The 13,189-nt window shown below is 41.6% G+C and overlaps 1 protein-coding gene across 2 annotated transcripts in view; it reads left to right on the top strand.

Moving 5' to 3' along the window:
* The window catches only part of LOC311269852 (rho guanine nucleotide exchange factor TIAM1-like), an 86,486-nt gene that overhangs the window by 19,594 nt on the left and 53,703 nt on the right, over positions 1–13,189 (top strand). The window contains exon 1 of one of the 2 annotated variants that reach the window (XM_084374329.1): positions 5,857–6,082. The exons of the other annotated variant lie outside the window; for it this stretch is intronic. The gene's annotated coding sequence lies outside the window, so the exon portion shown is untranslated. Of the gene's footprint in view, positions 1–5,856; positions 6,083–13,189 lie in introns of those variants that run through there. 2 annotated transcript variants of the gene reach the window in all.

Raw genomic sequence — 13,189 nt, 5'->3', positions numbered from 1 at the left:
GTTGTCTTATCTTGTGATAAACAGCCATTGGCTTTATGTCAAACAGTGTAATCAGAGTTTGTGTAAATACTGCTCTTTACTTAGCATTGCTTCCTGTTTTTCAAATGTTTTTCTGGAGAAAATCGCCACCGAGAGTATAGAACAGCAAATTAAGCTTTCATTTACCATTTACCATTTACCATTCATTAATGGATAATAGAATGATGATTTCCGTCTATTGGCAAAATGCTCTCATTCAAACACACAGTATGTAATTATAAGCCGCTAGGGGTCTCTCAATCTAAACAACGAAAACAAAAGATGTAGTTTAATGACATAATGAACTAGTGTGGTAGGTGTTGTCCTTGTTGTTGAACCACTACCGTTGCCGATGAAAATCTACCAACGTGAATCATGCAGAAATGTTTATGGACGAAGTAATGTTTTAAAGCTTTATTCTCAGTACATTTAGTCCCATTTACCAACTTCCTTTCTCACTCTTTGACCCAGTTTTCAAGACGTAAAGTAAGTTGATCATTATCTGTACCTTATCAGTACTAGATCAGTCACTTCCCCTCTGATGGCAAGCCTCAGATATTCTCAGATTTCTCCACTGTGCCTGTCTGATTTCACTTCTTTATGACAACGCATAATCTGTGGTGATCAGACAGCAAAGCTCAGAATCAGACACTTATGATGTAAATGACCAACCCAGGTTTTTTTTCTTCTCGACTGAAGGTAATTTTACTCTTTGCTGTATGAGCATAATAAACCATGTGAGTGTAGCAATGGTTGAGGAGATGTTTTGTAAGAGTGACCAAAGCAAACAAGATAATATTCAGTGTTCCTGTTGGATAACCACAGGTAATGAGCGAACCTCCCCCACTTGAATATAAATTAGACTCATAGCTCTGGGCTTATGTTGCACAGATGTGTGCTGTATGACCTTGCAGTATAAGGACAAGAATATACTGGCTCATTAGCATATAATAACGTTAAATTGACGGCTGATATTTTTTTGGGCCATTGGGAACACCAACCAAAGTTTACATCTTATATTGGCTTAGACAAAGCTATTGACACTTTAAAGTGAGTATCAAGCATGAGCTTGAGTGCAGCCCCATGAATGTTAAACTATAGGTGAGGGTGTGGGGCCATAGAGGAGGTTGGGTCCATGTTTGATCTGTTACACTTGGTGATTGAAATAATTGACATCTCCCCCGTCTCTTCCAACCTGAGCTGTCCATCACAGCGTAACATCTGATGCATGTCATCATCTCTTTGTGTTGATCATGAAGGGGTGCAGTCTAACACCTGATGCCCGCTTATTCTCCAGTTCGAGGTGCTGTCAGTCACATCTGTCAGTCACATCTGTTGTCGCTGGTAATGAGTGCAGTTGTGTCTGTCTATATACCTGTCCAATTTATTTTTCTGTGAGAAGTGTGCATGTGTGTTTGTATGTGTGCATTCAACACATGCTTTTTTGTGCATACCACTGTGCATGTGCATGCTAATGGAAATTGTAATAGCGGTAGACAGGGATTAGCTGATATGACCCTAAGCAGTAGAACTAGCCACCGGTAGCTACTGTGACTCGAAAATGAAGGTAGCATGCCAGAAGGAATGTACTATTGTGGCCCAGCAGTGCATACATTATTCATTAGTTGTACTCGCATGGCTGGTGATAATGATTTTATCAAATCTGGCAAGGTGGGTGGTTGGGTGGAAGCAAACTGGTATCCCAAATGTGTATATGTGCATATCTTTTTGGTCCATTTTCCAATACAGTATGTTCATGAATTTCAATATGATATGTTTAGCAAGAGAGATGGCAGAAGGCATGAAATGGGAAACCAATCTCCTTCCTTCAGCTCTTAACTGATATTGCCATCCCCCCACCCACACATACAAACTGAGATGAGGTCTGATAAGGATTGAAAGGTGGAGTCTATTGTGTTGAAAGGCCAGCTGTGGTGGGCAGGAAGACGTGTAAGAAGTGTAAATCCACCGTGACGTCACATCGGCACATTTTGCCATAATGACACACGCACAAACGCATGCACGCATACACACACACACACACACACACACACACACACACACACACACACACACACACACACACAGACCAACAAACTGAAAACATTACCAGCCGAAGTAGGGAAGGGAAGTAGGGTCATTTTCTCGTAAGCTTACATAGAATCTGATTTCTTTTTGGAACCAGTGGAGTTGCCCCTTGCTGGTCATTAGAAGAAAATGCAGGTTTAAGACACTGGTGCAATAGCTTCACTTTTAAGACCCAGGAACTCTGTTCATCTTTTTACACAGTCAGTGGGGAAGACAGCGGAACAACACAAGCTACACTTCAAGCGCAGCTACCACACAGTCTGTTTGTTAGACAGAAAATGCAACTGGTGAATTGCCTTCCATGTTAATTTACTCCTCGCGGTACTAACTGCAGAGTGCATAGCTGAGAACAAACAGTTCACATAACAAAAGCAGCATGATGAAAGATGAGCACAGACAAAGCAAAACAAGCAAACAAAAAGAAACCTCCGCCATCCTGATGTTTCTCCAGCCCTCCTCCCTGCTTACATAACATCCTCCACCTGCTGTTGTTATTACCTCCTATGTATTCTGCTTGTGCCGACATGCCATCTCAGCCGTTGCTCTGTGTTGCCCTTAAACCACTAACCAATTCCTCCCCACCCCTTGCATAATTGCATTACAGCCCAATAACACAATGTTTGGGCAGGACTGTGGGAACTGGTTTTCTGAGTCGCTGTTCATCCTCTTGGATTGGTTATTTCCTGTTTCAGCCGGCTCCTCGCAGGACAGGACCTTCTCCAGCTAATTTGTTAGATAACACAGAAAGAAACAAACGGGGGGAGACAGACAGAGAGGAAGGGGGATAGACTGGGAACAGAATGAGGTGCGAGGAGACAGACAGCATATGTGCACATACATACACACATGCTTTCCACAAAAGAATTGTAATAGGCGAGAAGCAATGCAGCGCATGGTATTGTCTGTGTTAGGTGAAATGTCATTATATGCCTGAGGGTATAAAGCTTTGAATGTGTGTGTGTTGTGCGTGCACCTCTTCTGATAGCGACTTTGTGCTCGTGACTGTCTCCCCTCTCTCCCCTGTGGAGGCTGTGTCAGGTCCTTTTGTTGGGTAGATCTGTTACCTTCCCTGCCCTTTGTCCCGACATGTTTGCTTCTATAAATGTTAAATACTTCCAAACAGTGGTTGTTTCAGGAGCTTCACAGTGCAGCAGATAATGGGAAGTCATCAGCCTATTATGTAATCGTCTCTGTTTTTCTCCTAAAACCCCGTGTCCTCAAGCCAAACATTTTGCTAAGTGATTTGATAATGAGAGAATTGTTATCTCTACAGAGGAAGAAAGTCATTTATTATTGGAGTGTATTTTGTTTAATTGTTAGCTCATATTTGCATGTTTACAGATCTACTCTTTTGGCTAAGTAAAGGCCAAACATTTCTCTAAACTTCCTGTCTCCCTGACATAAAACTAAACTACAGTGTTGTGCACAAGCAATACAGGGCTGTTTCTGAGACCCAGCTATTAAATTACAGGTCCAGTGTAAAGAATTTAGGGGGTTTAGGGGCAGAAATGGAATATAATATTCATAATTATGTTTTGTATTAATGAATAATCAACAGAAACTAAGAAATGTTGTCATAACATTATGTTAAAATGAGCCTTTTCTATATCCAGAGGGAGGGGTCCCTCTGTCACGACTTCATGTTGCACCGCCATGTTTTTACAGGTAGCTCAGAATGGATAAATCAAACACTAGACGGTGGTGCATGATTGCCTGTTGTAGCATAACATATATATCATTGTTCATTGCTCGTACGTTGCTGTTGTTTTTGTGTTGTGTAGTCTCCAAATATTTGGACATATTGTACTTTACTGCTTTAATAATATTGTTCTTATAATTACAATGTCAATAAAGTTCCTTTTGAAAATTGAAAAAAGTAACCATTTTATCATAAATTACCCTAACAAATTTCCAATTTTAGTGAAGTTGAGTGCATGCTTGTCCAAGATGGGCCGCACATGAGCCACTCAGATCCAGCAGCCACTCGCAACAGGTAGTAACGGGGTCTTGAGCGTTTCTAGCAGCCACAGGGAGGGTGAATGAGGGGTGTTCAGTTGGTTGCTAATTTGCAACCACATCGCTAGATGCACTAAAACCTATACACTTAAATTGCATAGAGTAAATTTTATTCAACAGTGTGTGTGTGTATACACCAATGACAATAGATTAAGTACTTGAAAGTGTCATTTACCAAATCATGGTGAGAAAGATGAAACTCAGAGCAGCGAAATGGACTCATGACTGCAGCCATTTTATTTTTACATCCCTGATTCCCAAAAAGTTGGAACACCTCGTGAAATGCAAATAAAAATAGAATGCAAGCATTTACAAATGAACTGTGTTTACTTACCACAGTATTACGAAATTATGTCGAGCCCATGTAAAAACAAACTTTATACAATCGTGTGTTTCACAAAGTGGTGACCCTCGACCCATCCTTGCTCTTGAACGTCTGAACCTTTCAAGGATGCCCCTTTCATATCCAATCATGACACTATCACCTGTTACTATCAAACCTGTTCATCTGTTGAATGTTCCAAACTTGTGTGTTTGGAGTATTCCACAAATTTCCTAATCTTAAATTGTTCCTGTCCCGACTTATTTAAAACGTCAAATTCAGAACAAGCATATATTTACTATAAAGTTGGTGAGGTACAACAAATGTTATTACACATTATCACAATCTGTTTATGTCACTCAGTGTCCTTGGTTGTACCAAACCAATATATTGTTCAACACATTTCTCAGACTTTCCACTCTTTGTACTTATCTTTGTCACACCTATGTACCTATGTTTGCTTGTATTAATGACAAAGGTAAATACTTAAACACGTAGTGACAGTATGAAGCTGCAAATTGAATCATATTTTTTACACATCTTGGCAAAAACAGTGTGTGGAACATACTCAGCACAGGAATGGACAGTGGAGGAGTTTAAAGTGCTGAATCGTTTCTATTGACGTCTTGATGCCTCTTTGCCAAAAATCTGGGTCACTGTTGCAACTGTTGTGAATCCAACTGAGTGAAGGAGCAGGCTGCAAACTTTTCAGAGCCGCTTTTCAAGCCTACAGGTGGTGATTTTTTGTCAGTCAAAACATGAGAAAACAGTAAAAATAGTAAAAACTACTGAATGTTCTGCCTTTTTCATTCAAAGCCTGGTGAGTTAACAGATAGTAAAAGAAAGATAGGTGGGGGGAAAAAGACAAGAGTGAAGCAGCAGCTTAACAGGTGCTACAGCTGCTCTTGTGGAAGGTTTCCAAGGAATGAGATGGATTCTTCTTCTTCTTCCCTGTGCACCTTTCTCACCTCTCCACACAAACTACATCTCTATTCTGGTGCATTCACACATTTTACTTACTTTTCAGTTGAAAAATAGTCACATTTGCTGTGTCAATCTATATTATTTTACTTGCAGGCGAATGTGTCTGCATCTGCACATGTATGCTGTTTGTGCGTGCCTGTGCTCGTCCGCTGTGTGTCTTTGTTTTTTGTGTAGAGGCCAGAGAGCCAGCAATTAAAAAGAGGACTGGGACATCTAAAGGCTTAGAGGCACAGACCCAGCACACATGCTGGCAGTCAATTGGCAAGCCGGGGGAGGTGAAATTGGAGTGAGAGAGAGAGAGAGAGGGAAGGAGGAGGAGGGCAGGATGAGTGCATGCAGGAGAGAAGGGGAGAACCAGAGAAAAAAGAGGGCGGGCTCAGACTCAGGCAGCGGCACACACACACACACACCCTCTTCTCAGCCTTCAGTCTGGTCTAGGCGTGCAAGAGGCAGCATGTGTGAGTATGTGCTGTAATGTGTGTGTGTGTGTATATAGAGTCCAACGGCGCGCTGGAGTCCGGGAGAGACGTCTCTCATTGATGCAAGGATTCCCCCTGTTTGCTCCCGGAGAGGACACGTGCTGACTTTGTTTTAACCACCACAGGGAATTAACTGCTACACACACACAGGAAACACCGGGAGCTTAAGTTGAAGGTAAATGGATACATGTTTTTGTTTTGAGGATGTTTCCGGAGCTTTGTGAGTGACAGAGAGATAGAGTTGCTTTGGTTTTTGAGATAATTGGCTTCATTTTCTGTGTTTTTTGATTAGAGATTAGATTGTGAACCACTTGAATGAAATTCAGTGTTTGTAAAGGAGAGAGAAAAGGAGGGGAAGTTACACAGAGGGGTCCAAATTTGTGTGTCTGACTTCTTCAAGGAATACAAGCTTTTTGTTGTCGTTGTGTGTGTTGATGTCTGTATACCAGTGTATTTTAGATGACATGCTTTCTTACACAATGTATCTCTATGTATGAGTGGGACTTCTCTACTAGGCTAGTACAAGGAGAGACTGTTTGGTGGTGGCTCTTTTCTCTTGATGGGTCTCTCCCGCTCTCTCTCTCTATCTCTCTTTCACACACACACACACACACACACACACACACACACACACACACACACACACACACACACACACAAAATTATACATTGATAAAAATATAAGAGAATTGGAGTTGTAGAATTGCTTCTACACATTTCATTCGAATAGCCATCCTGCATGAGCCAACATGTGCGTGTGTGTGAGTGTGTGTGTGTGTTGATGAAAGAAGTTTATCAATCATTAATGTTCACACTGGGACATTGCCTAGTTTCCTACTGGAGGTAATGTGGTGATAACAAAATACCTTAACAGCCCTCCAGACTGGCACCTGACGTTTCCCCACCATTGAACAAACGGCTCGGCTCAAAGGGCAAACATGCACTAGTAATGCATGCTGTAACAGTGTGTGCATTTGATTGTGTGCTTTTAAGTATAGGAGAGCTGACATTACTTGAGATAAAGTGAAATATCAAAAAAGCCAAGTGGTACTTAATGCCTTATCAAAAGCTTGTTAGAGAGCTGCAGGCGCAGGTCAGTCCTCGAAATTTCTGGTTATGCCATCAAAGGTTCACAATGCAAAATAGAAGAAAGACAGATCATAACGGATTTGGATCTGATAAAGACATTAGCCTACTTTGTGTTGTGTGGAAATATTAATAGAGGATGGGAGAGAGGATAAACAGCTGAAGAGCAGAATAGAGAAGGACTAGACAGACAAAGAGGGAGACCTACTGTAAGAGCTACTGAAATTCTTGAGGGAACAGCAGTTAAAGGCAGCACGGTGCTGAAGACTTGGCAGACAGCGACAGTAACCGATAAGACAGAATAAGAGAGAGAGAGAGTGTGTAAGAGAGAGGGGTAAGGGACAAGTTAAAGAAGATTGAAAAACAAAGGAGGAGCGTCTGCACTCCTACCTACTACTTCAGACATGTTTACCATCTGTCACTCAAATGTGTGTGTGTGAGTGGACGTGCGAGGTCTCAGCTGTGCAGAGGGTCGTCTTTAGGCATCCAGATTGCCAAAGAGTTATGAGGGGTCAAAGGGCATTGAGTCTCTGCTGTTCTTTCTCTTGCCTCACTTTCATGCTTCTTCTCCAGAGAAGGAGAAAAAAACAGTCCTCTTGGGTATTTGGTTTGGTCCATTAAGAAAAGTCAGTACAGGTCAAATGAAATATAGTAAAAATACAATAATGTGACAACAAGTTTAGTTTTGCGGGTCATTTTGTTATTAAGTCCTGGATTTGATATCAAGACATTTACAACTTTTCATTGTATTTAGGATATATTATGTAACATTTCTGCATTAAAATGTCTAAAAATGGCTAGGCTGTGTTGTATGTATTGTTGAGTTGTGTACATTATTCCAAATTTTGTAATTGTATTCATGGTAAAGGTGCATTTCAGTTGGTTACCTGTCGTACTTACTTTCGGGTAAACACCAGATAATGTGTCAGAGAGTGAGTAAGGAAGTTAGTGACTGTGACTCAATGTAACATGAGTGAAGTTTTAATGCAATATCTTGTCTGTAAACATTTCTGCCCGAGTCAGGTCAGATAGATTTTCACTGGTAATGGTAGCTCTTTAAACAATATCAATAATGACTCCATTATCCCATGTTAATTCACAACATCATCAAACTAAGTTTTTGCCATTCATTATTTTGATTGCGGCAGAAATTACATACTGTGCGTGTATAAGTGTACAGTTTAACATTTCTGTGGTTTTATTTACAAGAAATCAAAGCACTTGTAATTTGGTAAATGGCAGCATTATATAACACTTTGATCCAAGGTGCTTTACAATTAGCCTCTCATTCACATGCCGATGGCAGCAAGCTACCATTCAAGAGGCTCGACTAACCATCGGGAGCAATGTGGGGTCCAGTGTTTTGCCCAAGGACACTTCAACATGTGGACAGGGGAAACTGGGGAATGAATCCCCAACCCTGTGATTAGCAGAAGACAGCCACTGCAACTTAGTAATTTAGTAATTCATGTCAACTTCAATTGAGTACCATTGTGCTAATGTATTTCTTTAAGTCTACTTGCACTCAGATCTTTCACAGAACCCTGATAAGGTGGTAAATCTGGAAAGGTTGTCAGCCATATCACCAAGATTTAAAGGGCTATTAAATACTGTAAGTGTTTGTTTTGATTTTGAGAAGAATGAGACATAACCTAGTCATCTCTCTCTCTCTTTCTCTCTCGTTCTCTCTTTTTTTTATTTCTTGTTATCTTTCCTTCTTGTTATCTTTCTTGCCACAATTCACTGCTTCAGTTGCCGCCATGAGGAAGTTGAATATTGGCAGGGTGTTTTGAGGAAGTGATCCGTGAAGGGATTTATAGTGGCAGATAAAAACTGGTGTGCATGCGCGTGTGCTGTTTTTTTTCTAAATTGACAAAGACTTTTGCGAAAGCCCGGGGGCTGTGAAAAGGGGAGAAAGCCATTATCTCATACGCTGTTACACACTGCTCGTCCAGTGTATATGTGTATGTGGTGTCCATTTACTACGTGTGCAGGTGTGTGTTTTGGACAAATATGTGTTTGTGCATCCACACAACCATGTGCTCCGTCTGTGTACAGTAAGCTAATATAATGTGTGTGCGTGAAGGGGGGGATGGGGCTCCGTTAAGTGAGCCCCTGTGGCTGTGTGAGTGTGTTTTTATTGTGTGTGTGGGTGTGTGTGTACATAGTGACCCAGATTGATACACTACACTGCTAAGTCAGCTCACCTATAGGGCAGATATAGGTAGGCGTATTCTCTTTTACACCCATCCAGTTTCACATAAAGCACCACACTCTTTTATGAGGACGTTGCATTCACTTACATTCAGCCATAACCAATACATGAGTACCGTAACTCCAAACACACAGTCACAGATACTCAACAGCATACAATATATACTATAAATACACATGTTTAAGTCATATTTATCCTTTGATCTGCTCATGGTAGGCTCATGAAGCGCTCCATGCATCACATAATACATTATATAAATGGAAACGATAATAATAATCATACTTTTCATCATCAACATGGAACTCAAGCTTACTGCAAATACCTCTCACATCTGTATCCTCTACAGTGAATATGACTCTTGTGACCTTGTGGCAGAGCAGACGAACGCCCTCTCTTTATGATTACAGATACAGTGCATAAGATGCAGTTTGATGAGCATGTGGCGGGCACGATAAAGGGATGATGCAATTAACATGAAAGGGATGATCTCCTCTTCTCTCTCATCTTCGTCCGCCTGCCTCTCTCACTGTTGGAAGATGCTTCATCCCTCTTCCTCAGTGGTCCACTTATTTCTGCTGTTAAGCAAACACAGGGCTTATGCAGCCCCCAGTGCCCACCTCCCCACATGCAATCAAGCTGTTTAAATGTTTGTGTTTGACTGTGTGTGTGTGTGTGGGTTCACTGTGTGTCTCTCACTCTCCCAGTTCTCTGCTGCTGTCACTTTTAGCCCAGTAGCAGTCAGACAGATATTGTTGAGGTCTGTTTTGGGAAAACCAAGACAAAACTGACAGCTGAGGGTGGAGAGACACTGAAATGTTTTTCTTCTTCTCTGGTTTCATAGAGTGTGTCTAATTAAGGTACCGATTCTGTCATGGTTGCATTCAATAGCAGGGGGAATCCCTTTGCAGAGTAGCTGATATATTAAGGCAATGGTTACCATGCAGGGGGTTGGGACCCCCCTCCGAGGGGTGACAGAATAAATCTGACAGGTTGAGAGATGATTTACAGAACAGGAAAGCAGGGAGAACATTTTTACACACACATTACATTTGCTTTTTCTGATGTATTCAATCTTTGTTTTTCTTTTGAATAATAATGATCTGACCTCTGTAGGTCTCTGAAAACTATCAACCCAATCATCAGAATAAATATTAGCCAAGTATGTTTCTGTAAAACCAATGATGAGTTAAAACTTGACTTTTCTTTATTTAATCTTTCCATGATTTGTTTAGGTTTAGCCACTTGGTTAGGGTTAGGAAAGCATCATGGTTTGGCTTAAATGCACGGATGGAAATGTCTCCAGGTATCCTTAAAACTGTTGAGTGGTGTATCTCAAACTCCGGTCCTCCATTTGGCAGCCTTGTTGGCTTGAAATTAAGTTTGGTACACGTCACTGTAGTTTGCAGAAACATTGTCTGATGACATAATATCCTAGCGACTGGGCTGAAATTATTCAAATAAGACAAAGTAAAAAATACTCTTTGGTTGATATGGTCATATACCATCTACAGGTGGCGATGGGTCACATGTAGATACTTTTTCATTTGTGTTTGTGTATCTGTATTTCCTTGTCTTAGCTTTTTGCATGAGCTTAAGAAAATATGAGACATTGTGCAAGTCGAGAGAGGCCATATGAGTCAGTGTGAACATTATGTCACGCTGACGTGTTTGCTTATGTGCGTCGGTTTGTAATGTTGCTCGTCTGGTTGGCCGGGACTACAGGAGTCGTTAGCTGTGGATGGGTGTGCAACATCAGGTGGATAACATTTGTTTTGTGCAAGACCTCTGAACATCAACCCCCTGATGAGAAGAAGTGGAAGATGCAAGGAGCGGGAGAAGCAGAAGGGGGTGCCTCTAATTTGTGGACCGGTCCAGACGGGGGAGGGGTGTCTCAGAGCTGACATGAGCTGGCATGTGTGCCCTCTTTCATGTCCTATCTTTTGTGTGGCTGTATCTGATGATGAACTGGGAGTTCCTTCCTTCCTTCGTTCCTTCCTTCCATCCTTCCTTCCTTCATTTCCTCCGCTTTCTTTCTCTATCTTGCCCTCTTTTTATCCCTCTGTCTCTCTCTTTCTGTCTCTTGCTCCATCATCCCTCTTTTCTTCCTCTCTCGATGTGACAGCATTGCCATCCCTGTCATGTCTGCCCATTATCTGTGATCAGTGTTGCGTTCCAGCCCACACATCGGCTCAGACTGCCAACCGATGATGTGTAAATGCGTGTGTGTGTGCATGTATCTACATCTTATTCGATATACAGAAGATTAGATCTTCATATTTTTTAAGGGTGACCTCATTTCAGAAGAGTAGCAAAAGAAACTAGCAGAGGAAGATGAATATGCATAATTTTGTTTACCGAGTGATTAGCAAACAAAGGATGTGTGCAGTGCAAACAAGCTGACAAACATGTCATCCCAAAGAAGACGCTGAGTTAATGTGGTGCAGTGTAAAAAGGAAGCATGCTCCAAGAGGAGACAGGAGATGGAAAATGTTACCTGAACAGGAAACTGCTGTAAAAGACTTGAGAGCGAGTGAATGGAAATACATTTGCGTGTGAAATGCTGAGTAGGGATTTAAGGGAGGAATTACTGTGGGAGAGTAAAGAGCGTCTTCAAAGTCTTTATGCTTTGTTTGTGCCGGGGAGGTTTGGCCTTCCTGGGATCTCCTTTTGTTATCTGTGCTTGGAAATCTTTATACCCCTACTTTGTGCGTTTTAAGTGTGTTTTTCTGTCCAAGTTTACATCCACGTGTAATTAAAGCAGAGGAAACAGGCCACTTGGCCTTTGTCTCTCCTCTCCTCTCTTCTCCTCTCCTCTCCTCCTTTCAACCCCCACATTACATTAGTTGCATAAAGGAGAATGCTGGCCAGTGACTCGATGCTCATCACATAGTCACACTTCACGTTGCTGCTCGTTGACCTGGAAGTGATGCAGTGTGATCATACAAGGTGGTCTCAAAAGCCTATGTGTGCATTTGTAAGTGTGTGCATGTGCAAATATGAACGGGAATATGTCTGAATACGTGTGACAAAAGCATGGATGAAGGCTTACGGGCAGAGCTGTATGGATTTCTTTGGCTCTTTGGATTGAATTTCTTCAGGGATAAAAACCCTGTGGTGAGTGCTGTATAAGGTTTCAATCAGACTGTGTGTTTTTTGTTATTGTCCTTTGGTGCGTTTGCTTTTAGACACGTGAATGTGTGTGCATATGTGTGGTCAGATTGCCTTTGTCCTCTCCCCTCAGGCCTGCACTCAGATGTCAGTGAGTCGTGTGGAGCTTATACAGGTCACTAATGCACTGAGAGGGGAGACTCTATTCACCGTAGCCACTCAGAGCCCAAACAATAACCCCCAGCTCGAGTCAGCACAAGAGCTCAACTCCCAGGAAATGGACCCATTGACCTAGATCCAACCCCATCTCCTGAAGAGACGCCACGATGCTGACATGTTGTTGACATCTTTGTCTCAGTGATAATGTTTGCCATGAGATGCCTTTCAAACATTGGCACGAATCCTACAGGATAGTAATGTGATCAAACTCTTATTTGAAGTAGCCAGGGATTAGATGATGATAACCTTTATAACCTTTATAGTGACTACAGTTTCCCCGCGGTGGCATATGAAAGATGTATAATTCCTACTCCCAGCAGAAGAAAAGGCATTTTCAGGTAGTTACTGAGTTGAAAAAAGTGAAATTACCGTTTTCTTTCTGGAAATACACAGTTTTTATATTATGTTAAACATAGGGCAAGAAACAGGTTCGGCAGCAAAGAAGAGTCAGAAATAGAAGCAGAACAAGAGTTATGACTGGTGTCACTTTTCACCACAGGAGACTGTGCTTGATGAGTAAACTTGCATCTAGATATGTTCCGATAACATTTTTTCCTTCCCAATACTGATTCCTATACCTGGGCTTTGGGTGTTGGCCGATAGCGATCTGATACCAGTGTGTGAAAAAAATAGTTTTTTTCTTTTACCAACTGT

Source organism: Pagrus pagrus, assembly GCF_965226575.1.
Source record: "Pagrus pagrus genome assembly, chromosome: 14".
NCBI lineage: Eukaryota > Metazoa > Chordata > Actinopteri > Spariformes > Sparidae > Pagrus > Pagrus pagrus.
This window is presented reverse-complemented; position numbering and strand designations above follow the sequence as displayed.